Below are 26611 nucleotides of genomic sequence, written 5' to 3'. Positions count from 1 at the left end.
CGGGTTGTATGGTGGTGGTAGAGGATTGCATGTAGTGGGCTACGGGTTGCATGGTGGTGGTGGAATATTGCATGAAGCGGGCTGCGGGTTGCATGGTGGTGGAGAATTGCATGGAGTGGGCTGCGGGTTGCATGGTGGTGGTGGTGGTGGTGAAGGATAGAATGGAGCGGGCTGCGGGTTGCATGGTGGTGGTGGTGGTGGTGGAGGATTGCATGGAGTGGGCTGCGGGTTGCATGGTGGTGGTGGAATATTGCATGGAGCGGGCTGCGGGTTGCATGGTGGTGGTGGTGGTGGTGGAGGATTGCATGGAGCGGGCTGCGGGTTTCATGGTGATGGTGGAGGATTGCATGGAGCGGGCTGTGGGTTGCATGTTGGTCGAATATTGCATGGAGCGGGCTGCGGGTTGCATGGTGGTGGTGGTGATGGAGGAGGATTGCATGGAGCGGGCTGAGGGTGTCATGGTGGTGGTGGAATATTACATGGAGCGGGCTGCGGGTGGCATGGTGGTGGTGGTGGTGGTGGTGGTGGTGGTGGTGGTGGAGGATTGCATGGAGCGGGCTGCGGGTTGCATGGTGGTGGTGGAATATTGCATGGAGCGGGTTGCGGGTTGCATGGTGGTGGTGGTGGTGGTGGAGGATTGCATGAAGCCGGCTGCGGGTTGCATGGTTGTGGTGGAATATTGCATGGAGCGGGCTGAGGGTTGCATGGTAGTGGTGGAGGATTGCATGGAGCGGGCTGCGGGTTGCATGGTGGTGGTGGTGGTGGTGGAATATTGCATGGAGCGGGCTGAGGGTTGCATGGTGGTGGTGGAGGATTGCATGGAGCGGGCTGCGGGTTGCATGGTGGTGGTGGTGGTGGTGGTGGTGGTGGTGGAATATTGCATGGAGCGGGCTGCGGGTTGCATTGTGGTTGTGGTGGTGTTGGAGGATTGCATGAAGCCGGATGCGGGTTGCATGGTGGTGGAATATTGCATGGAGTGGGCTGCTTGTTGCATGGTGGTGGAATATTGCATGGAGCGGGCTGCAGGTTGCATGGTGATGGTGGTAGTGGAGGAGGATTGCATGGAGCGGGCTGAGGGTTGCATGATGGTGGTGGAATATTGCATGAAGTGGGCTGCGGGTTGTATGGTGGTGGTGGTGGAGGATTGCATGGAGCGGGCTGCGGGTTGCATGGTGGTGGTGAATGCTTTGGATGAAAGATATTGTGTTAAATATTTCCATGTTAAGACATAGAATAGCAGGATAAATTCCAAGAGTTAATCTTGCAATTAACAGACATTATATTTTTTCACTTTTTTGTAAAACCCACATCATCAGCAAAAAACAGAATGTGTAGTTTCGATAACAGCTGCCTATATCTATTTTCTACAAAAGAAACAATAGAGGTCTAAGATGTGATCCTTGTGGAACATTACAAAAGATCCTGATGGTACATTATAAAATCATGTGGTGAAACCTTTAGCTCTAAGTGCATGATTTCAGTTCGTAACATATGATTTGAATCATTTTATATCACAATATTCTAAGGAAGATCTTCATTAATCTAAATTTTTCACAGCGTCTTCATGAACCGTTCGATAAATGTAATCAAAGGATTTTGAACAAGTCCGTGTAAACCATTCCATGAGTTCATTTGATTTTAATAGTTCACACAATTTAATATGAATTCTAGCAGGTTTGTCTCAAACTATCAAAAAGTTGATCAAGAACTATATTTTATAATAAAAACACATAAATTTGTTTTTGACCACGATAGTTTTATTTTCACTCTACCGGTTTCGGAAGATCCCTTCCTTCGTCAGGAGAATATTTAAAACTGATCTACTACACAAAATATTGACACATAAATACAAAAATGTTAAGTGTTTGAGGGAGATGTGGACAAAGTGGAAGGGGTAATTACGGGAATTCCAGGAAGAACAGATCGGTTAACTGGAAATATGTCAAGAATAGGACTATAAGACAGATTAATTTGGTTATTTATTATACTGGAGTTATTATTGAGGGATTTTCTGATTTCAAGTGCTTCTAAATTATCTAATTTTTTGCCTTTATTACTACGGTGAAGAATTTTAACCCCTGTATCTTTACTAAAAGTATGATCGGTGGAAATGAGATGATTGGCAAACTCCGAAAAATTATTGTTATTTAAACATCTTAAATGTTCCGTGATTCTAATATTTATATTTCTAGTTGTCTTACCTATCTAGAACTATGGACAATCATTGCAACATAGTTGGTAAATGCCTGAGTGGCTAAATTTGTGATCTTTTACATTTTTATTTGGTACACCTGAAACTAATAAAAATGGGTGTGTCAAGCCTACGCAAGACAGAAGTGAAACTTCTAGTATTCTTCTCTCTCTCTCTTTTCATTTCATTCTCTCTTTTTTTCTGTCTATTGACATATTTATAAGTAGCATGTGATAAAAAAAATTAAAAGTTATAAAAAAAGAAAAAAAAAATTAGTTAAAGCGGGGATCGAACCTCGGTTCTTCACGACCACAGTCGTGCGCTCTGCCTGTAGACAGCGAAGATGAGTTAGGAGAGTGAGTTAAACTAGGTATATAATATTTACACCTTGCTAATGTTTTCAGTATTATTAGGGCTTTTTTATACTAATTTTCATATATTTATTGGCAGGTAGAGTAGAAATTAATATTGTTTAGCGTTTGCCAACGACCATACCATGTTGAACACACCGGTTCTCGTCCGATCACCGAAGTTAAGCAACATTGGGCGCGGTCAGTACTTGGATGGGTGACCGCTTGGGAACACCGCGTGCCGTTGGCCTATTTTTTATTTTAATTTCATGTTTTTTTTATTTTTTTATCATTACTATAATTAATAATATCATAAAATTCTTTAACTTTTCAAGTATGCTACAGGCCTAAAATATTACTTAGTGGATTGATATTATGGTCAACCATTGAAAAAAAAAATTCCTACAAACTTATTAATGTAATTACGATCTTTTTCAAGCGCGTATGTAATGATTATTTTTATCAACCTCGCACACACCTTGCTAATTTTTTCAATATTATTAGGGCTTTTTTATACTAATTTTCATATATTTATTGGCAGGTAGAATAGAAATTAATATTGTTTAACTTTTGCCAACGACCATACCATTTTGAACACACCGGTTCTCGTCCGATCACCGAAGTTAAGCAACATTGGGCGCGGTCAGTACTTGGATGGGTGACCGCTTGGGAACACCGCGTGCCGTTGGCCCATTTTTTATTTTAATTTTATGTTTTTTTTCATTTTTTTATCGTTAACATCATAAAAAATTTTATATCATTCTTTAACTTTTCAATTATGCTACAGGCCTAAAATATTACTTAGTGGATTGATATTATGGTCAACCATTAAAAAAAAAAAATTCCTTAAAAACAAAAAAATAATATTCCATGGCCGAGAATCGAACTCGGATCAACTGCTTCGAAAGCAACTATGCTGACCATTACACCACCAACGCCAGTTGTCGAGATGAGCTAAGAAGCATTTATATTTTACTTCAAAACTTTTACTACATCAAATGAACTTTAATCGGTCCCGCATTTTCGTTTCGGTCATGAGTTGGTTTTACTCCTCGAAATTGCATGACGCGCGTAAAGAAGTTTCACTTCAATAAAATCATAAATCCCTTTCAATGGCGTAAAATCTTATACATATCTAATTTTTCTTCACTTAGTACAAAAAATTTGCCTACCCACATTAAACCCGCGTTCTATACTGATAACAACTTGGGAAAATTACTTAAAAATACTAAAGATAAAGATCACAAATTTAGCCACTCAGGCATTTACCAACTATGTTGCAATGATTGTCCATTGTTCTAGATAGGTAAGACAACTAGAAATATAAATATTAGAATCACGGAACATTTAAGATGTTTAAATAACAATAATTTTTCGGAGTTTGCCAATCATCTCATTTCCACCGATCATACTTTTAGTAAAGATACAGGGGTTAAAATTCTTCACCGTAGTAATAAAGGCAAAAAATTAGATAATTTAGAAGCACTTGAAATCAGAAAATACCTCTATAATAACTCCAGTATAATAAATAACCAAATTAATCTGTCTTATAGTCCTATTCTTGACATATTTCCAGTTAACCGCTCTGTTCTTCCTGGAATTCCCGTAATTACCCCTTCCACTTTGTCCACATCTCCCTCAAACATTTAACATTTTTGTATTTATGTGTCAATATTTTGTGTAGTAGATCAGTTTTAAATATTCTCCTGACGAAGGAAGGGATCTTCCGAAACCGTTAGAGTGAAAATAAAACTATCGTGGTCAAAAACAAATTTATGTGTTTTTATTATAAATTATGATGAGCCACAAAGTGAATGCTTTTTACAATTACGTAAGAACTATATTATTTTTGTACCCGCTTTTGTGGATTGGTGTAATGGGTGCTTGTTTCCATACGTCGGAAAAATTGCCTTCCTTGGATAACATTTTCAACAACAAGGAGAGAGGATAAGACAAAAAATGTTCCCGGCGCTTTTCATATAAAAAAATGTATGGAATTAAATTGGATCCCGTACTTTTTAATCAGGTTTTTTATACATAATTACTTGCAAAAAATTACCAGGGAAGACCTATTATTTGACCATAATAAAGTAGATAGGTGTTCCACATTTTAGAATGTTGAAGCCGAATAGTAATTTTATTATAAAATTGCAGAATTGTAGAAAAACGTTGGTAAACACGTTCGCTGATTTTTTCTTTTCCACGCGTCGGCACTTTTTTGCAAGGCAGATTGAACATGAAATATTAAAAAAAATAAGCCACGTTTAATTTTTATCACTGAATTATTACAACAAGTGAACGTGGTTATCTGAATGTGAATATAATTGCAGATTGGTAAAGAGGTATATAATGTGGGACAGAGAAGTCTGAAGGTATTCACAGCCATTCTACTCAGGAAGATGGTTTTCTCTAAGAAGACTAGGCTCTCTTGCCTAGCGGCAGTACTACTCTTGCAGGCAAGACCTCTATTTCATAAAATTTTTAGGAACAATTTATATGTTCTCATTATTACATTAACAAAATTTTTACACTGTATTTAATTAATGCCTGACTTATTCTACAGAGTGCTGTTAATTCATCTTGCATAAGATGTATTTACGAACAACAATATCCTGTTCAGCCACCATGCAATCCACCATCGCCACCTCCGTGCAACCAACCACCACCGCCTCCACCATGCAATCCACCATCGCCACCTCCGTGCAACCAACCACCACCGCCTCCACCATGCAATCCACCAACGCCGCCACCACTATTCAATATTCCGCCGCCTCCTCCGCGCAAACAACCACCACCACCACCAAAATGCAATAATCCACCACCCCTTCCGTGCAATCAACCAACACCCCCAGCGCCATGCAATAATCCGCCGACACCACCTTTCAACAAACCACCACCACCACCGCCATGCAATAATCCGCCGCCCCCTCCTTTCAACAAACCACCACCACCACTGCCATGCAACTTTGAATTGCCACCTCCTCCGTGCAACCAACCACCACCACCATCTCCATGCAATAAACCGCCGCCACCTACTTTCAAAAAACCACCACCACCACCGCCATGCAACCAATCACCTCCACCACCACCACCATGCCATATTCCACCACCTCCTCCTTGCAAAAAATCACCACCACCTCCAACTTGCAACATCCCATCGCCTCTTCCTTGTAACCAACCACCACCACCACCGCCATGCAACTTGGAACCACCTCCTCCGTGCAGCCAACCACCACCACCACCACCACCACCGCCATGCAATAATCCGCCACCCCTTCCATGCAACGAACCACCACCACCACCGCCATGCAATAATCTGCCGCCACCTCCTTTCAACAAACCATCACCACCGCCGCAATGCAACTTCGAATTGCTACCTCCTCCGTGCAACCAACCACCACCACCTCCATGCAACATCCCGTTACCTCATCCATGCAACAAACCACCACCACCACCACCATGCAACATCCCGTTGCCTCATCCATGCAACAAACCATCACCAACCCCATGCAATATCCCATCGCCTCTTCCATGTAACCAACCACCACCACCACCCCCATGCAATATTCTACCGCCTCCTCCCTGCAAATGCAACAAACCACCACCAGCATGCAACCAACCATCCGCACCACCACCAAAATTCAATCCGCTACCGCCAAAGCTGTGTAATTGCCCATCATGTAATCTTCCTCTACCACCTTCTTGTGTATAGTGCTGGTATTATTTTTTGTAAACATGTCAGTCCCTTCTTCTTGTTAAAAAACAATATTTTTTATTTGAGATTTCAATCATGCAAATCTAGCATTTTCTAGTGCTTGTTATTGAGGTATTATTCCAAAATGTTGGCAATGCGTTGGAAATTATCCTTTATATATAAATAATGTTTTGTTTTTTTCTGATTTATTAAATTAAATTGAACATATTTTTAAAACTACCAAACTGCAATTTTACTTTTTATTAATTTTGTTCACAATGTTAAGCAGGTACTCGAAACATGACTCAATTATTTTAGCTAATTAAGATGATATTTTTATAAATGCTGAAAAAACAATGAATCTTGATTTGATAGGGTTCTTCACAAAATATGGCTCAAGGTAAGCAATTTGATAAGATAACATATCACAAAAATTTCACACCACCAAGAGCAAGTAAGATTATCGCATCTCCAAAAGGCTAAAATTGTTAGGTAGGAGGATTTATTTATTTATTTATTTATTTAATATCAACGGTATAAATATACCATAAACAATGATAACATGTCACAGTTAAAATCGTAGAAATATTTAAAAAAAAAGAATTACAAATATATGTGGCATTTGATTGTGTAATGACATTAGAGAGTAAGTAAGTAAGTAAACAAGAGATACAAGTACATAAGTTTCTATAGTGCTAATAAGGTAGAATTAGATTGAATTAATATTGATTGAAAAGATTTGATAGCATAGCCCTCTTGTACCTACCTTGCGTGCAGTTAAATAGATCTGCCACATCTGCGTATCTATTACTAACTTCATGCAACCTAGGTACAAGCGAGTGTTTGGAATACTCAGTCCTGATATTGTTGCATTTAAACAAAATTTTAGAACGAGTAGCTCTCGTGGGTATATGAAATTCAATGAGGTTAATTAAATCAGGACTGTCTATACTACCATTTACAATTTTGAACATAAATATTAAGTCGGATATAATTCTTCGATCTGAGAGTTTTAATAAATTTAGATTTTTCATCAAGTAATTATAATTTATATTTTCAATGGGAATACCGAGTTTAAAATTAATGTGTCTTAGGAATTTATGTTGAATTTTTTCGATTGAATCTGAATGTAATTTGTAGTGGGGGGACCAGATCGAGGAGTTATATTCGACTTGACTACGAACCAGGGATGTATACAAAATTTTTAATGATGAAATATTCTTGAAACCTCTGGAATTTCGAAAAATGAAGCCTAGCATTTTCATTCCTTTATTATTAAAATTATTTATATGCGATATAAAGTTTAATTTAGAGTCGAAAGTTATCCCCAGGTCATTAATTTCTTCGACAGAGGAAAGGATTGAGTTATTGAGTTTATATGAATGAATAATTGGTTGATTTATTCTGTAAAATTTAATTGAATAACACTTATTTATGTTCAGATGAAGTTTGTTAAGAGAACACCAATTAATTAACCTGTTCAAATTATTTTGTAGACAGATATAATCTTCAGCGCTTTTGATTATTTTAAATATTTTTAAATCATCTGCGAAAAGTAACGTATTAATATCTTCATCAAATATATTTACAATATCATTTATGAACAGTAAAAATAATATTGGGCCTAAATGAGACCCCTGTGGTACACCACTGGTAGCTATAAATTGATTGGAAATGAACAAATTGATTTTCACAAGTAAAACTCTATCAGTTAGATAGCTAGCAAACCATTGTAAAAGTTTTCCGTCAATACCGAGCTTACGTAGTTTGATCAGGAGAATTTTATGGCATACTTTGTCAAAGGCCTTGATAAAGTCCGTATATATGGAATCGACTTGAGTTCTGTTAGCTAATGCGTTTGATATATAGTTTTCATATAACGAGAGATTTGTCAGAGTTGATCTACCCGACAAAAATCCGTGTTGATTCTGAACAATGAGATGGTTAATACATGGTGAAATTTTATCAAGTAATAGTTTTTCAAAAAGTTTAGGAATTACAGATAGCTTACATATTGGTCTATAGTTAGTAACATCACTTTTATTACCCTTTTTAAATATAGGAGTTAGATAACAACGTTTCCACATATCAGGGAAGCACCCTGTGTCAAGGGATTGATTAAACAATAGAGAAATCGGCTCAGCCAGTGAAGTAATGCAATTTATCAGGATATTGGGATGTACATTATCAGCTCCAGCCTTTTTGTTTTTGTCTAAGGATTTGATTTTACTTATAACGTCGTTTATGTTGATGTGTATGGCAGGGATATGTATGCTCTCGTTAAGCGACGAAGGTGGTATATAATTGTCTGGGATATCTTCGTCATAGACGCTTTTAAAATAATCAGCAAAATAGTTAACTTTTACATTCATGTCAGTACTACTCTTTTCTTTGAAGTGCATTGAAAGGGGTAAACCTTGTTTATTTTTTCTAAGAGAGTTAACGTGAGTGAAAAAGGTTTGAATATTAGAAGGTATAGAGTTTTCGATTCCATTTATATAATTTAAATATGAATTTCTTGATAGTTTTTTACATTGAGTTCTATAGTTGTGAAATATCTTGTAGTCGATAAGAGAGTTCGATTCTTTAAAGTTTTTGTGTGCAATTTTTTTACAGATAACTAGGTTAATTAGCTCGCCACTGAACCATTTTGGGAACTTCGCTTCCTTGAAGTGTGAAAGTGGTACAAAGCTTTCAATGGCCTTATTAATAATTTTGTAAAATAATTCAAGATTATAGTTAATGGTATTATTATGGTGAAGAAATGACCAGTCTTCATTTGCAAGATATTGATTCATGTTAGTATAGTCAGCTTTGGAGAAATTATAAGTTAGGTTAGGAAGAACAGTTGTGTCATCTGGTGAGTTATTAGTAGTGATGGTTATGCTTAGGGCGGGGTGATGGCAGTCTAGGGGGAGAAGCTCGTCAACTGATTTAGCAATATAGACTGAGGTATCACTGCAGAATACTAAATCCAGCAGCCGATTATTGGTATTGTAGACTTGATTGACTTGATGTAGAGAGAGTAAGTTCGTCATATCTATTATTTCGCGGGCATTTTCTGGTAGGCTTAAGTTATTATAAGAGTCCTTATTCATCCAATCAATGCAAGGGGTATTATAGTCACCAAATAAAATTGTTCTGGCATCAGGGTATTTATTTTTAAAGGTTTCGAGGTCATCTATGTGGTTTCTGTAGACTGTGATATTGGATCCAGGAGGAATGTAGACACATCCCAGTAGAATTTTGCCTGATTTAGTTTTTAGTAAAACGAATACCTGTTCCACGTCCAGATGTTTACAAATTAATCGAGTGGATGGCAGTAATTTTGTAACGGATATAAGAACTCCTCCTCCTCTGGTTTTAGTACTAGTGGCTGGATTTCTGTCAAGGCGGTAGGTGTTGTAAGATGAAAATCCAAGTTCCTCGGTGTGAATATCAGGATCAAGCCAAGTTTCGGTAAGAAGAAAAACTTCAATGTGTTGGAGTAGTGGAAGAGTAGTTTGTAGCTAGGATATAGATAAGGGGGATGAAAAAAGGATAAACATATATATATATATATATATATATTTTTATTTTTTATTTATTACTTGTAAATTATTTAACATTATAAATGATAACAATATACAGACAGATATATAATTTTTTCGTTTTTTATTCTACTACTCCATAAGTTGAGCTCCAGGAGCTCGTGTTTATGGGAGGAGTATTTACATTTAGTTCTAATGATTTTTTAAACAATAATCAAAAACATTTGATATAAATACAAACATAATATTAACATAGGTACCTATACAAATTAGAAAAGTGTCTTTTTAAAGATAATTAAAATAATATATCTTCTTACAGATTAAGAAAGCGTGAGGAAATTAAGAGTACAATATATCAGGTAAACAAATTAGAAAAATAGTTTTTTAAAGACAATTAAATTAATATATATTTTTGTACAATTAAATTAATATATAAATTGTACAAAGTGTAAGAAAATTAGGGGTAAAATATATCAGTATCCAATTTTAGGGACTTAATTAACTTTTTGAACTGTTCATAATTCACAGTTTCGGTTACACTAATTTTATTTTTGGACAGTAATATATTGTACCATCTTACACCTAAATACGAATAGTGGTGCTGAGCCGTGGTCGTTCTAAGCATAGGAATGGCTACTAAGCCATTAGTTTTGAATCTATTGCTTATGCTATCTGAGGGGTGAATTTTATAAATAAAATATTCTTTATAAATTTGATATAAGGCGATTCTCTTATACAATTCTGTGATAGATGGTACATTAAATTCCCGAAATATCTCTAAAGTAGGGGAGTCATATGGTTTCTTAAGGATGATTTTTATAATTATTCTTTGAATTGTAATTATGGGCTGTAAAAAAGCCTTAAAAGCCCCTCCCCACCCGTTAATCCCGTACTGCAATATGGACTGAATTAATGCATAATAGACGATTTTGATAGTTTTCTTATTTAAAATATTTCGTATATTATAGAAAATATAGATAAGTTTTCTTATTCTTTCAACAGTGAGATTAATGTGGTATTTCCATTTAACATTTTTATCTATTAAGATACCAAGATATTTTATATTACATTTATGATTTAGTTTCGCGCAGTCCGTATTACATGTACCGTTATTTACACAATTTTTAGAATGAATTGTTATGTTAATTTGGTTATTTGGCACATCTTCTTGTAGAGTGAAAGGAATACAATATGTTTTTTTCTGTGTTGAGTAATAATAAATTGCCATCGAACCAATTTTTTATAACCTTCATATCTTGATTGGCTGCATTGGTAATTTCGTTCCATGTCTTTTTTTCGATAATTATTGCAGTGTCGTCAGCAAAGGATATAAGTTTACCATTAAGTGATAATTTAAACATATGGTTAACGTAAATTATAAATAAAATTGGTCCAATAACAGTCCCTTGGGGAATTCCAAATTCTAAAGTTTCATCCACGCTTAGTGAGTTATTTAATTTTACTTTTTGGTTTCTTTGAGTTAGATAGCTTTGCAGCCAATACCTTACCTTACCAATATTACCGATATCATTTAATTTATTTATTAGTTTTGTATGGGAGATACTATCAAAAGCCTTACGTAAATCAATGAAAATGCCAAGGCATTTATTTTTTTATCTAATGCACGGTATATAGTTGAAGTTAGTTCTGCAATGGCATCATGAGTGCCTAGTTTCTCTCTTAATCCAAATTGGCTAGGACTAATTATTTTATTATTTTCAATATAGTACAAAAGTTGCTTTTTTACGATCTTTTCGAAAATTTTTGCAATGTTTGAGACAAGAGATATTGGTCGATAATTTGATATTTCTTCAGGGTTGCCAGATTTAAAAACAGGTGTTACAATAGATTTATTATAAACGGAGGGGAATATTCCACTATTTAAACTAATATTTACAATGTGTGTAATTGGAATGCTTAATAATTCATTATAATTTTTCAATATTTCTACTGTGACTCCATTAAAGGCTCCATATATGCAAAGGTTCGGAAGAATATCAATTTCCCGGTCTCTTGATTGAATAAAAGATGAAATCATGGACGTTTGAAGAAGACTAAGCACTTTTCTGACCAAAATGCAATCACATCATGTTCGATGGCACTATAAAAATAAGCTACAGCATGCTAGAGGTGTATGGACATAAATTTCCTGGAACAAATTCAGAAAAAACTCCGAAACCTACATCTAAATTCGGATGCTTGCAACTTATCTGAGCTTCAAACACCTTATGAACTTATTTGATGAAACAGTTAGATTTATCCTAGAAACCTGACGTTCTACAAATCTTTCAATATAAGTTTTAATATACTCATATTATAACTGTTGTTTGCCCATTCCTCTTTAAATGCTATGGCTTATGCGTTTCTGAAAACTTCAGACGTAGTCGTTGCCACGAGTTGTTCAAAATACCCTACGGCAGGACAGATGTTCTAGCACAGCGTAGCGTGACTAGATGAATCGTGCTATTGAATGAATTACTTAGTAGATATATTTAATTACTCTTTAAATATACTTTTTTATATTTGTACTTACCCACTTTACCAAATGTTAAGAATGTAAAAAAAATTAATTTTAAACTATAATAGCCTTACTAAAAGTGTGCCTTACTTACGTACGGTCAGAACAGTGAAAAACTATTACCATGGCGTTTGTTTAAAACGTTCATAAAACAGGCTCAAGGACGGCTTTACCACACCAACGTTGAACGGGGGGTAATCTGATTAATAATACGGATAATGGATAATTCATCTGTTGTAGGTACAGTAAAAATAAACTTAAAAAGACATCTTGTTGATTAACTTAATCAATTATTACTTGAGTCATGTCCTGTAAAACGTTTAAATAACAGAAGAGTATGTTGGAATTCGATTGAAGCAAGGATTATGGATCCTGTATCTCTATAGCACATACTACGAATAAAATAATGTGTACTTTAATTTAACAATAACAGTTAAAAAGAATCATTTCGATCCCAAACTATAGCGCATCAGAATGTAATATTAATTTTTTTCATTCCATTTTTTAATCATTAAAGAAGAAGGTAAAAAAAAGTCAAGTCGAAACTGAGAATCGAACCCAGGACCTCTGTCTTACCCTAACCACTAGGCCATTGGGACCAAATTATTTTACGTAATTTTTCAAATAATTTTCCAAATATTTTTGGCTGCTATTTTTTTGGATGATTAAAAAGTTCTAACGAATTCATTTGTAACCTAGATAGTGTCTCGGATAAACATATCAGATTTTTTATAGTGATTTGTTTTTGTGGTATTTTCTCTGATTAAACATCTGCCCTGATGATGGACACTGCAATGCTGTCCGAAACGTCGGCTAAATAAGGAGGCAGCGCAACACGGCATAATACCCCAAAAACAAATCTCAAATCATACATATCCAATTTTTATTTATATGGAACATCTATCGACTTTTTCTAAAAGTCTAAATGAATATTCAATTTTGTTGGAATAACTTTTGGTTATACTCAACAATGTAAAATCTTTTTTTCCATGATATATTGCATAACCTTCAAAAATTATTAAAAAGAACCCAAAAAAAATAAAAAAATTAATCTTAAATATTGAAATTCTATTGTAACGTAACTAACATATATTTAAATCACAGGTTTTTCCACGAAGTTCTTCTCGCTCCCATGTTTTATATACTGTAAAAAGTGTGTATTTTTGAACCGCCATATCACCTAAGGCAGTAAGTAGCAAGAGAAAAACAATTTATTCAATTATTTCTCAATCAATCCGGGATATTAGAGCAGCGGCTGCAGAGTGCACAAGATCTGTCATGTAATGCCGACGAATTCCTCCGTCGATACATGCGTTCAAATCTCTTTTGGGTCCTACGGATAAAGGCAGGAGTACAAAACAGAAAAGTCATTAATAAGACGAATATAATCATAATAATAAATCAAAACAATTTTTTCTCTGAAATCATAAGATTTGAAATTAATTATTTAAAAATTATTTCAAATAATGAATTACATAATGTATCTAAATAAATACAACTTCATCAATGACAATTATTTTTTCAAACATTCTTCAGGCAGGTAGTTACCATTATATTGAAAAGCTCAGTCGAAATTAGCAACCTAGTCAAAGTTAGATATCTAGTCAAAGCGAGGCTTGCTTGAATAATAAAGTGGTTGTAGCAGATTTTCGCTACCGGAAATATACTTAATCCAATTATATTAAAAGAGGTTAACTTACATACGCCATACGAGTATGTATTTTAATTTTTTTATTTGGTACAATATTTTTTACATTTCAAAGTTTTTCAGTAATGTTGGCCTCACTGGGTGGCTTGCCCGTGCTAAGGCCTTCATTTTATAATATGAAAATAAAATCTACACAATACATTTAAAGAGAAAATAACACATTTAAAATATAATCTTGTGTGTTTGTGAGTGATGTGTGTTTATGTTGGTTTTGTGTGTTACGTGTAGGTTTTATTTTTATTTTATGCTATGACATTTTGGTAATATTGTTTTTTTTTGTTCTTTAATCCATTTTGTAATTTTGTGTGTGAATTTATTTTTATTTTCCTCAATTTTAATTTCAAGTTTTACACTGTTGAAAGCTTTTATAGCATGGTATTGGTAGTGTCTTTGTCCAAAGCTTGAATTTACTGTCGGAGTTTTTATTTTTTCTTTGTACGCTTGTCAAACTGGTCTGTTAGTGTTATTTTGTGTATGTTGAAATTTTTTTTTTGTCAAAAATGTAGTTTAGTAGTGTTTTAACGTATAATTGGCGTATATCTAGTACGTCACAGCTGTTGAATATTTGGTCTGTATCAGTCAGTCTATGTTTTTTTAGTATTACCTTTAAGATCGTTTTCTATGCAGTTTCTAAGTAATTGATAGCCGAGTTTGTTGCTCCTCCCCAAGCAATAATTCCATATTCTATTATTGATTGTCAAAGTGCAAAATATATTGTTTTCAATTATTTTATTTTATATATGTTTCTAATGTTTAGAATACTCGTGGGAGATCCCGTACACTTTTTCATACTCCGAAAGCGAGAATTTCTGCCATTCAAAATGCGCTAATCCACACAGCGACTTGATTGCTTAACTATTCTGCATTGATCATCATTTTTTAACGTGACTTACAGACATTTCAGCAACTACTTTTTGACGTACATCAAAAAATAGTAAAACTGCCTCCATGATCTTTTTTATACTTACATGTACCTCAAGTTTTTAATCTTCTTCGTTTTATATTGTTGCATAACCGTTTTACTGAAAACATGAATAAATAATTATTTTTATAAGCAATAATTATTAGCCTGAAACACTCATCCACATTGAAAAATCTCCTGATAAAAGATACATGACGTCAACGGGACTTGAACCCGTGTCCTTTCGATTTCCGGTCGACAGCTCTGACCACTGAGCTATGGCGGCTTATCTCTTATTCGCGAAATAATTCAATATATACTAGTGTTTCATTCAACAATTACTGCTTATTACATTTTTTCACCTGAAAACAACCAACTTTATTTTATATGTTGTATGGTCGATTTAAAACAGGATTTAAAGGAATAGTTTATTAATTATCAATAATATTATTCAGAACCATTCCATAAACCAGCAGTGCTCCACCCCTGCAGTGTACTCTACTAAAATGCGTTGTACGTGAAACGATATAAAAAACGTAATTTGTTCACTGTGAAGGTATCGGAACCAAACAGCGCGTCCAATTCCCGATGTTAAAGGAATTCGGGATCGATGTCGGATGGGCCTTCACAAAACGTACATTTTTGGAGAAAAAACAACCACAATTTGTTCACAGAATCTAAGCAAGTGTCCAAGAATTCTGGACAGAAAGGAGTTTGAACGTGTGGCGTAATGCAATTATGAAATTCCTTTGGAACGGAAATTGGATGCAGTTATATTTTTTTGTGAGTTTTGATGTGTAGAAAATAGCAAGTAAATTAATTAATTACATAAGATTAAGGAAATAATTATAAGTAAATAAACTTATTTGAAACATTGTAACGAGAAATGAGTGTTTCTAGAAGTTAAGAATATTTCTCCCGTGGTTTTTCACGGATATACCCAATACACCCAAATCTTCAAATTTTAATGATTTAATTATTGAAGACAATATTAGCGATTTCTAAACGAAAATCTGTGTCCCGGCAAGACAAGGGTCCTGGGTTCGAGTCCTAGATGTGACCGTATCCTTTTCGGATTTAACGTTTCAGATTTTCGTTTAGAAATCGCTAATATTGTCTTCAATAATTAAATATTACAATTTTAGGTTTTACTCAATAAATTATTCCGAAAAATAAATTTTAATGATTTACTGAATGCTGCCTTATTTAGGAAAAATGTGCAAACGTTGTCCATAGATGTTATGAGCTGATGTCTTGACAAAAATTGTCTAATTTTAATTCTAATTTGTCCTGAAACGAAAAAATTACCCAGTTGGACAGTCAAAAATTCATTATTCTGTAATTGTATTTTTTAGTATCTAATAAATTAATAATAAATTCGAGTGGATGAGAGCAGCTAAAAACATGGCAAAAATTAATACCTGTCTAAAGCTAGACCCCAAAAAGCTGCTACTGAAGAAAAACAAGCATATTTTTAGTCCCTCTCAATGTTTAAAATACTATTATTTCTCAATGTTTAAAATACCATATCACCTCGTGATATGGTATTTTAAATGACAATAAAATAAAAATTCTCAAAGGGTTTTCAAGTCAGCTATCAGCACTATTATTACACTCGTTAGCTTAAAGTTTATAAGTTCTTTTGTAATTATGCCAATATAACAGAAATATGATTTGAGATTTTCGTTGCCACAAGTATTTATTAATTTAAACGCCCTGACGGAAATATATCAATCATGCATTTTCGTAAATGCATACAGTCGTTTATATGTGTGTTAAAAACAAAATAAAACTAGAAAAGGAGTATGCAATGTACGCGTAGGAAGGTATAGAGACAAGATTTAAAAAATACTAGAAATGAAAAAAAACGAACAAATAGGTCTGAAATCAGTTGCCTTTTGAAACCCACAAAATTATTAACACAAAACAAATCAATAAGTTAACAGCGTTTGTTTCAAGGTGATGAATTAATGGAATTGGTGAATAAATAGAGTAGTTAGTATTAAGGTTATTGTTACATTTTACATTTAAAAGTTAGTCTGGCAGGTACATTTATAAAAAGATATTGCCAATAATTCAGGGCTGTCGGGGTTGTAATTAAAATAATAAATCAGTTAAAATTCTTCTATCTGATAGTTTGAGAAATCTGGTTTCGGTATGTCAATCATAATAATTTATAAATTCGATGGAAATATTAATTTTTAAATTGATATACCGAAAGAATAGTATTATGCTTAGCTTATTTATCAGTTATTACGTATTGTATTAAATTATTGTATTTTTATTTATTGTATCAAACTCCAACAGCTCGGAAGGCTTTGAAGCACAGATTGAACGGTTTCTTCGAAGGCAGTTTCCACTTTTGGTAAGAATAACCTATTCGATTTTATTAATGTTTCAAATAGACAATTAAGTCTGTTTGCATCCAAAAGGGGTTGATATGACAATCTAGTATACGTTAATGTAAGCAATTCTTCAAAAACTTAATCATGATGTATTCCATTGATTTGCTTGTTGTACCTCCAAGCGACCAGCTCAGGCACGTGGGCTCCGTCGAAACCATAGTCAAGTTAGCCTCTCAGTAGCTGGGCGTACTAAACAGGGTCCGCAGATACTATAGCAGTTGTGTACTAATGGTACACAACCGTTGACCCTGTATAAATCGCAAGTAAGCCCCACTGCTGAATTTGGCCACCACCTCTGTTCTGGAGCCCTACAAAACCCTTGACTCTGTGCAGAAACGGTCGGTCCGTTTAATATATTTCCTCGTCAACAAATAAACAAACGGACAACAATCGACTGCTATCGACAATTCGACTACCATAATACGGACATGTGTCTTGTGTGGTAGTCGAAAAGCATGTAAAAAACTGAATAGAAATATATTTTACGAATAAAGGAAAGAAAAAAATCTTTAATGCACGGGCGTCAGGTAGGTATGCACTCCCTGTTCTACCAGTATTGCATACTTCCTAATGAAAGATGCACTGAGAAACTAGCGTCATTGATCCCTTCGGATAGTTTCTCCGAAATCTTCTTAGGGCCAATTTTTTGGTATATTTGGTATATACCAAAATATTTTGCTATATATATACATATAAATTAATGGGGTTTTTTCAGCGTTTAGTTTTTGTAAAGCCATCAAGTATCTGATATCAAATACTTCTAAGCTTAGATTACGGCATGATAACCCAACAATTAATCACCATAATTTTAATATAACTAACTAACCATCATGTCGTTTCTCCGCAGGGGTAGGCAAAGAGGACGGACCTCCAAACATATCGGTCTCGGCACACACTCCTTGTCCCATTCATATTCATACACTGTCTCATACATTATCTTCTATTATTCCGACTTGAACGTGCCATGTCTTGCTCGGGCGTCCCCGACATGTTCTACGCATATATTCATATATTCTCCTTACTCCTTAATACTTACTCCTTAATATATATTTCCATTAAAGTACCGTGTCCGGAATTTATTAAGATCTGATCGACAAACCTTATTTAATTAAATACCTCAAAGCTTAATCTAAGATGAGGTGTGAACGTTATTACTTAATTACACGTTGGAAGCAACCTGTTCCACTCTCCAAGGTGACCGCAAGGTCGTGGTTGTATATCTAACGGATCCGTTCCAAAAAAACCTTTCGGTTGGTGGGGAAGCACGTACGGTGTTTAATTTACGTTAATTTAATTTCCAGTGATTTACGTGATTCGATTATTTTGTTAATTCATTTAAGGCAGCCTTAGAAAACCGACAGAATCAAATAATAGTCCATAATGTAACTATCAGTGTTGCTAAAACACAATGATTAAATAAAATTTTAAATTCGTTATTTATAATACCTTTTATATTTATTTTGAATAAAATATTTTAATGGTGAGCCAAGTCAGCTAGTTTTGAACACAGTCTTGCATGTAATACCATAATAAATACCTCCTTGAATGAATAGTCAGCTCCTTCATAGTGGTGTGCAAAGATAGGTAGTTATAGACACAGTCTTGCATGCAATACTATAACAAATACCTCCTTGAATGAAGAGTCAGCTCCTTCATAGTGGTGTGCCAAGATAGGTAGTTTTAGACACAGTCTTGCATGCAATACTATAACAAATACCTCCTTGAATGAAGAGTCAGTCTTGCATGCAATACAATTTCGATTTTGTTTTCCCGAATGAATGAATAAATAAATTAATAAAATTTAATTTGAAATAAACGCACTTCCTAAAAACAGATTGAGCTGAAACTCGGCAGATAGACTCGCACTCACACACACACACACACACGCATTTCTCTAAAATTGAATGACGTCATGAAAATTTACATAAAAAAATCCTCAATCGTCAAAAAAAAAACAAATATATATTTTTAAATACTTCTATTAAAAAAATATATTATTAGGGTTAAAGAAAAAAAATTAGCCTTCATTTGTGTACCTGCCTAATTTTTTTATTAAACTTAAAATAGATCTAATACATTTTAATTTACACTATTTATTGCTATTATTTTCAATATTTATTAAACGCATTATTTTTACACTTGTCTTTATATGTTTTCTTTATATTTTACGCTTAATCTAAGCACGTGTTTTTATATTTTGCTGGGAACTAAGATGTACATTTGAATCTCTTTATGCAGTGAACATTTCTGTGTTATTGATTTTTTCAATATTTTTAGCCTAATCTTTTATTTCTGTTCTGTATGGTGTGTAACATATATATGTATACCATATAAATTAATTAGTACCATTCTTCAATTAATATGAAAAATATAAAAGTGATTGAACTGCGTTTTAAATCCAATGAATCCACCTATATTTCACCGTTTATCTTATATTTTTAGATTCTATAAATTTGGCACATTAAGGCAATCGATCGCTCAAAACGTTTTTGCAAACTTTGCATAATATGCCAAAACTCGAGAGGGTAGATTCAAATTAAAGCGTAATTGAAAATGAATTGTTTAATAACACAGATTATGTCTAATTCCTTGAGTATTTTCTGTGTTGACACGTATTTGTTACACCTCGAAATTTAACTCATCGCTCTATTATGGATTATTTCTAGTTTATAAAGCTATAATTCCTATGAAAGAGAATTCTAGAACGGTATTCCATATGTGGTGAAACAACTGTCAATCTTAAATTAGTAAAAAAAAATATTTATACTTAGGTAAGACACTTAGCCATTTAATATTAATAATAATAATAGCGAATTTATTCCGGAATGTGGGGGGGTTTGTTGCTATCCCACACATCCCACAAAATATATACAATAATATTACAATAATAAGAACAACACCAAGAAAAGACGTTGAGCATTAGATTTACGGGGCTAACAAAATTCTCCAGTGCGCTGCGATGCTTGAATCTGGACTTTGTCGGGATTCCATGATGAGGACATTTTCACGGTAGTTTGTCCTCCCTTAAACGTTATTTTTTTAGAGCGGTTCGAGGGGTTTTTAATTATGGGGGGCAAACATCTTTCTCCAGCGCTCCTCGATGCTCGATCCTGGAGTCATACTGGATTCAATGATAAGGACATTTCTGGAGTTGTTTATCCTTCCCCTCAGTCCTGCCACCCTGGTTTTTATTAGAGCCGCAAATCTATTTAAATTTTTCGCAACAAAGAAACAAATTATACAAAAAATTGCTTTTATATTTTATAATTTAAAATTCTTTAAGTAAAATAATTCAAATAATGATCATTTTGTTAGAAACTGGTATTTTTACAATACTGGCGCATAATAAAATTTACCAAATTTTGGGTAATGTACATTCTAATGTAGACACAGTTTCTCATTTACTAACAACCTTACTGGGATTACCAGGAAAACTAACACTAATGCTGGCCGAACCCTCCTAATATACATTACCTATTTTATGACTATGAAGAACGTATTAGCTCTCAAAAGGTTTTTTTAAGTACTTGTCCCAGAGAGAGGTTGTGTGTGACGTCATCGTTCTAGTACTTTCTGTCTTCTTTCATACAAGAGGTGCGAGATGGAACAGGACCATTGTCAATGACATTTATATGAGCTCTCACTGGAACTACTATGTAAATACTGTCTACGTTTCATAAGAAGGGTTTTTTTCATATTTGTTCGTGTTATTTTCACGTTATTCGCGTGTTGTTGGAGTACGTGCTACTTTTAAATAACTTATCGAAACGAGTTTCTGGAAATGTGCATTTTGGCCCATGTTTTACAAACTCATAAAACTTTATGTCAAACTAGCGCAGAACATATCATCAGTCAATACAAAACACAAATCCCCGAAACCGTTGACAAAACAGGCAGTAGATATACATCAGAGCATCCAGTTCCCACGCAGTATAAATACTCCAATTGGCATCTCGTGCAGTGTGCCCGGCTGCGGCTGCCTTATGAAAAGTGGCCGCTAAAAAGGCGCTCACGTGACCCGAGAGGTGCTTTGGGAACGGGTTTGCGGTACATCTCTTACGCCCCTTTTTCGGAGTCAAAGTAGGACGCGCCTAGCGCTCGCGACTGCTTTCAAACTGCTAAGCTGGACACTAATACACTGGATGCAGCCGACTTGGAAGCTGTCAGTATCGCCCTGGAATCTGGAGGCCAGTTGTTTCATGGATGAAAAATGTATCAAATATTTAAATTAATATTCAAGTTCTCTTGAAGTTCCGTTATCATCAAAGCATTGTGAAAAACTAACCCTTTATGAAATAGTAACCGAACTTGAATAGAACATCAACATTAACTTTTAAATTTGATAAATTTTAGTTCTTTGAAACAACTGACCCTCACAATAAAAAATGAAGTTTTTATTAATTTGCTTTAGATTTTCAAAACCGTCAGTTTTCCAACATACCCCAAATTCGAGACGCTAGAGTTCTTATTTTTTGGAAGGATAAAAATATGGGGGAAGAGTTAGGTTTCAAAATACTTGACTATTCAATATAATTATAAATTTATATCATTTTAAAAAATACTTGTTTCCATTTTGAATTCTGATTTTTTAATGTTTTGGGAATACCGCACAAAAGTCCCCACTGTCCGGATGCAGTGGGATTATGGCATCCCAATTGGTATATGCTGTGAGGCTGAAGTGAGTGGGGAAGGAAAGTGGGTGGTGTATGGGAAAGTCAAGGAATATCTGGATATTCAGACCTAGTCAACAAACAAGGTGTAAGTCGTCTTGAGCAACTTTTAGATTCGGAATTGGATACTTGGAGTATCTACAACTCCGGTTATCATCCAGAATAGCGGAAACCATATTAAAATACACAATTTTCACTCCATAGAATCTTTCTGATTTATTTGCCATTTGTATCATTTCTCACAGCAAGAGTCGAAATTAAACCGGTTAAAGGTACTTTTTGTCCATCATCATAAAAAACACTAACTTCGGTTGTATGTCTGTGATTATATCTCTAGTACAATGGACAGGTTTCACTGCCAAGGTCATTTTCAGAATTGGTACTGATTGTATCAAGAATTCCTACAAGCCATATATAATATTTACCTAATTATTTTTACATAATAATTTTTTTTTTTTCTACGAGAAAATTATTTTTATGCTTTATTGAAATGTGTATTTTTTTCGTTATTTCATATCGGTATAAATAATTATAGCGTGTTTATTTCAGAATGTGAGGAGGTTTCTCACACGTACAATAATATATAAACACATAAAAAGTAAGAACGTTCAAGGAAAGAAATAATATGGATTGTGATTGTAATTAATTATGAGATTTGATTATAAGGACAAACTTGAAGTGTTTTATCCTTTCCCTTAAGCCTGCTACTCGAGTTCTTAAGGGGGCTGCAAAACTTAGCTCTCTCCCTTCCGTGAGCATGTTGGAAGCACTGCAGTATCTCGGAAAGCCAAGAATTTTATACGGTAGGCGTTGTTATACTGCAAGCTTAGCCTTATTATGATTTTTTTTTCTTAAGTGACGTACAATACTTAAAGAATTTATGATTTACGTACATAGGTAATACACAATAATGCTATTCCATTTTTTTCAATCCTCACATAATAATCGTAGGTAATAGTCAAAGAAACAATCGATGTAAAAAAGTAATGGTTATTCCAGATTATAGTGGATCCATCCTCCCACTTCTTGTCTCTCATTAGTTGATGGCCTGCTCTGATTCCCAGAGAAGATCTCAAAAGGAAAATCTCTGATTTATTGTATTTACGAGCATACTGTAATCGGCTATGTTGATATATTCTGTAAACGCTTAGTTCTTACTAACCATAAGGAAGATTTTCTCTGTAACTGAGCTGATAATCCGTGTTCTGCAGCATAAACTCTCGAACATCGTGAACTTTGCATAGATTTTTCTGTATAATAACGTATATTAACTATTTTTTCATCACATGGTCATTATATTCAAATGATTAAATAAAAAAATATTAGATATTTAGTATAGAAGTTTACATGTTAAAATTCTCTTTTCAATATTCGATATACCCACAATAGTCAAAACATATTAAAAAATCAAGTTCTACAATTTTTTTAAGAAATTTAGTTAAATTGCTTCCAATTCAATATATCAGCAAGATATTAGAATAATATTAAAATCCTAAAATTTAATACCAAGCAATAAAAATGTTCATAAATTTCAGTTTAAATTAAAATAAAGTCCATACCGTTATCATTATTTTTTAAACCTTAAAATTTATTATTCTGAAATCTTGTTTTTTTCTTTCAAATCTTTTTGTTATTATTTACAATCTTTTATTAATACTTACTCACACGATTTTATGTAATTGAGCTGGAATTCTCTCACTAAACACAAGAGCCTCTTTATGGTGAAGAAACGCTATATTTATTTTCCTTTATTATTACACTATATAATATGTAAAAAATGAATAGTTTTTGTTAAAAATGCAAATATTTCTCTCAACCACCATACTAGACTCGTACCCTCTTCGTGGTAGTGGTACGTATTTAGGTAGGTTATATTATAATATCATAACAAAAATAATAATATTTTCTAGAAAAAACTATAAAATAAATTTTAAAAATACGTATACATACTCAATAATGTTGACAAACAATTGTAAGTGTAAATGCACTGCTGTGTAACACAGCAAACTCTCAGTCACTCTCTGAAAACAAACACTTCACATATTTGACATATTGCATACCTATGTTGCATGCATAAATCAGTTAACTTTCCATATAAAATGGTTCCATGATAACTCAACACAGTGACAATTCAACACACTTTTAAAAAGTGATATAAAGTCATTAGAAACGATGAACAAAAAGTTTTTCTAACCTAACCTACTTAACCCAGTTAATAAAGTTTTTTTTCATACTTTCCATGATATATAACTTTTTAAAGATGTGATGAATTATCATTGTGATGATTTATCCGGTCACCGTATAAAATATGTAATATTCATTTTCCTCCATATTCTAAACATAGTTCGCACTTAAAGTGAAATGACGCTAAAACGCGCTATATAAATGCCATATTATTATTATAGTTGGTTCAAAATAAATATTCTTGGCACAGGTCCCCAAAATAAAGTAATTTTTAATAGTCAATTATTACTATAGCATGTAATTTAGTCAGTGTGGGAGAGTTGCTAATATCTCTCTCTGCTCGTGTTATGGCCCAATAAAGGCTTTGTTTTGTTATTTGCATCCTCCGACCCTTCGAGGTGTTTTCCCCAAGGGGGGACCCTTGCGTGCACCAAACTGTAAACCAATATGAAGTAACCGCCTGTGTTCTGGTGTATAATTTGTATGCGAATTCCTAAGTAAGCTGCCGGCCTGCTACTGTATTACTGTATTTCTCATATATCGTGAGAAGGTTCGGATGCGAGGATCCCAAGGACTTAAAAACACATCGTTACCAATTATACTCTGTCAGCAATCACGCAATCTTCTATTTTGGATACTTCTATTGAACCTGGTAAATATATATGCATTAAAAACTTATTTTGGTTTTTGCATGTAGAGCAAATGAGCGAAGAAAGGAGTGTAAGGAGAACATACGATGCAAATGTGAATGATGGCAGAAGTTGGGGACGCCCGAGGAAGACATGGCATGACCAAGTGAATCAGATACTTGAGTCGGGTCATGTCAAGAGTCAGAACAATAGAAGAGTATGTATGAGACGATATATGAATGTGAATGAGGCAAGAAGTGTGTGCCAAGACCGAGTTGTTTGGCGGTCCGTCCTCTCTAGCTACCCCTGCGGGGAAACGGTGTGATGGTTAGTTAATTAGTTAGTTAGTTAAAAACTTTTCTTTATTAATTCATACATATCTATGTTCATAACAATAAAATTACTTTTAATAATAATAATTTAATTTAATTTAATTTAATTTAGGCACAATCAAGTTTTAAAAATAATTCACCAAGATTTGGTAATTAAACATAACTTGATTGACTGCCGTAATGTAGTACCATATTATGAATACGAACCAAATTCATTTTTAGAAAACGAATTTTATAAAATATATTATGATAAAACTATACTAACAGACCGAGCGATTAGTCATAATAGACCCGATATAGTTTTACATGACAAAATTAAAAAAATAACTTATATCATTGATGTCGCTATTCCAAATTCCTGTAATATTCAAAAATCTGTTAGTGAAAAAATAAGAAAATACACAGATTTAGGAAATGAAATAAAAAGAATTTGGCATTCTCAGACTATAAAAATATTACCATTCGATATTTCGGCTACTGGCATTATACCTAGCTCTCTAATTAAAAATTTAGGCGTATTAGATCTATCAAAAAAATTATATATAAAGATGCAAAAGTCGGTCATTTTGAATACATGTAGGATAACAAAAGATTTTTTAAATATTTATGTTGAGGGATCAGTAGGATTTATAGGCCCTGTTAGAAGTTCTACCGAGCCGAACCCTCTGATATGAAAATATCTGGAGTCGGTGAATTATTTTCCCATTTGATCTCTGGTGAGTTGACGTGTTGTTCTTGTATTGTTTTGTATTTATTTTCCTTATATAATGCACTTACATAATGTTGATTGACTAGATGATCATTTGTGGAAAAGTGAGTGGAAGGGTTAAGTTTTTCCTTTGGGGAAGATTTAACCCGGACAACTAAATCGGAAGTTTAAAAAAAAAAATAATAATAATAATTGGATGACTTGTATAGCGCCGTTTTTGTGCAAAATCACCTCAAGGGCAATTTTAAACATAGTTAACGCCTTTTTGTATTGGTTTCTACGTATAATGTTTTTTTCTTAGTATTACACACAACAGAATGGCCTCTGTAACAATCTTTTGTATTTATTTCGCGAAAATATCAAGTTTGTGGGAAGAAAATTATAAATATACTTATTTATTAAATTTCTGTATCTTTCGTTTACATAAAATTCGACAGACAAATTTCAAGAATCGGATAATAATTCCTATATAACTACAAATATTTTTTAGGGGATCGTCTGGAAGAGACAAGCGTTGTAAGATGGAGGAAACACAGAGCTTCGGTCCACAACTGAGCTGCTGAACACAAGAACGTGTCGAAGAAAAAAACAGTTCTCGTTTGACTAATGTCAATGTACAATTATTGGGGGCACATTTGGCATATTTCCCGACAGTGCACAGGTGCCGAAGGGTTCAATTACGCTAGCATCTTCCAATGAAATACTTGTAAAACAAGGACAGCATTCCCACCCAACACGTGTGCTCTAAAGATAAAAGAAGAAAAATATGAGAAAAGTGCTTTCCACGAGA

The 26611-nt window shown here is 34.0% G+C and overlaps 2 non-coding genes across 2 annotated transcripts; both read left to right on the top strand.

Moving 5' to 3' along the window:
- Window positions 1–2672: 2672 nt before the first annotated feature.
- LOC149417701 (5S ribosomal RNA) lies at window positions 2673–2791 on the top strand. The gene has a single exon (XR_016303364.1). It is a non-coding gene; the product is annotated as a 5S ribosomal RNA (ribosomal RNA).
- Window positions 2792–3113: 322 nt separating this feature from the next.
- LOC149417700 (5S ribosomal RNA) lies at window positions 3114–3232 on the top strand. The gene has a single exon (XR_016303372.1). It is a non-coding gene; the product is annotated as a 5S ribosomal RNA (ribosomal RNA).
- Window positions 3233–26611: the final 23379 nt, after the last annotated feature.

The sequence above is a fragment of the Hesperophylax consimilis genome, chromosome 15 (assembly GCF_061612785.1).
Source record: "Hesperophylax consimilis isolate HC1 chromosome 15, BYU_Hcon_1.0, whole genome shotgun sequence".
Classification (NCBI taxonomy): domain Eukaryota; kingdom Metazoa; phylum Arthropoda; class Insecta; order Trichoptera; family Limnephilidae; genus Hesperophylax; species Hesperophylax consimilis.
This window is presented reverse-complemented; position numbering and strand designations above follow the sequence as displayed.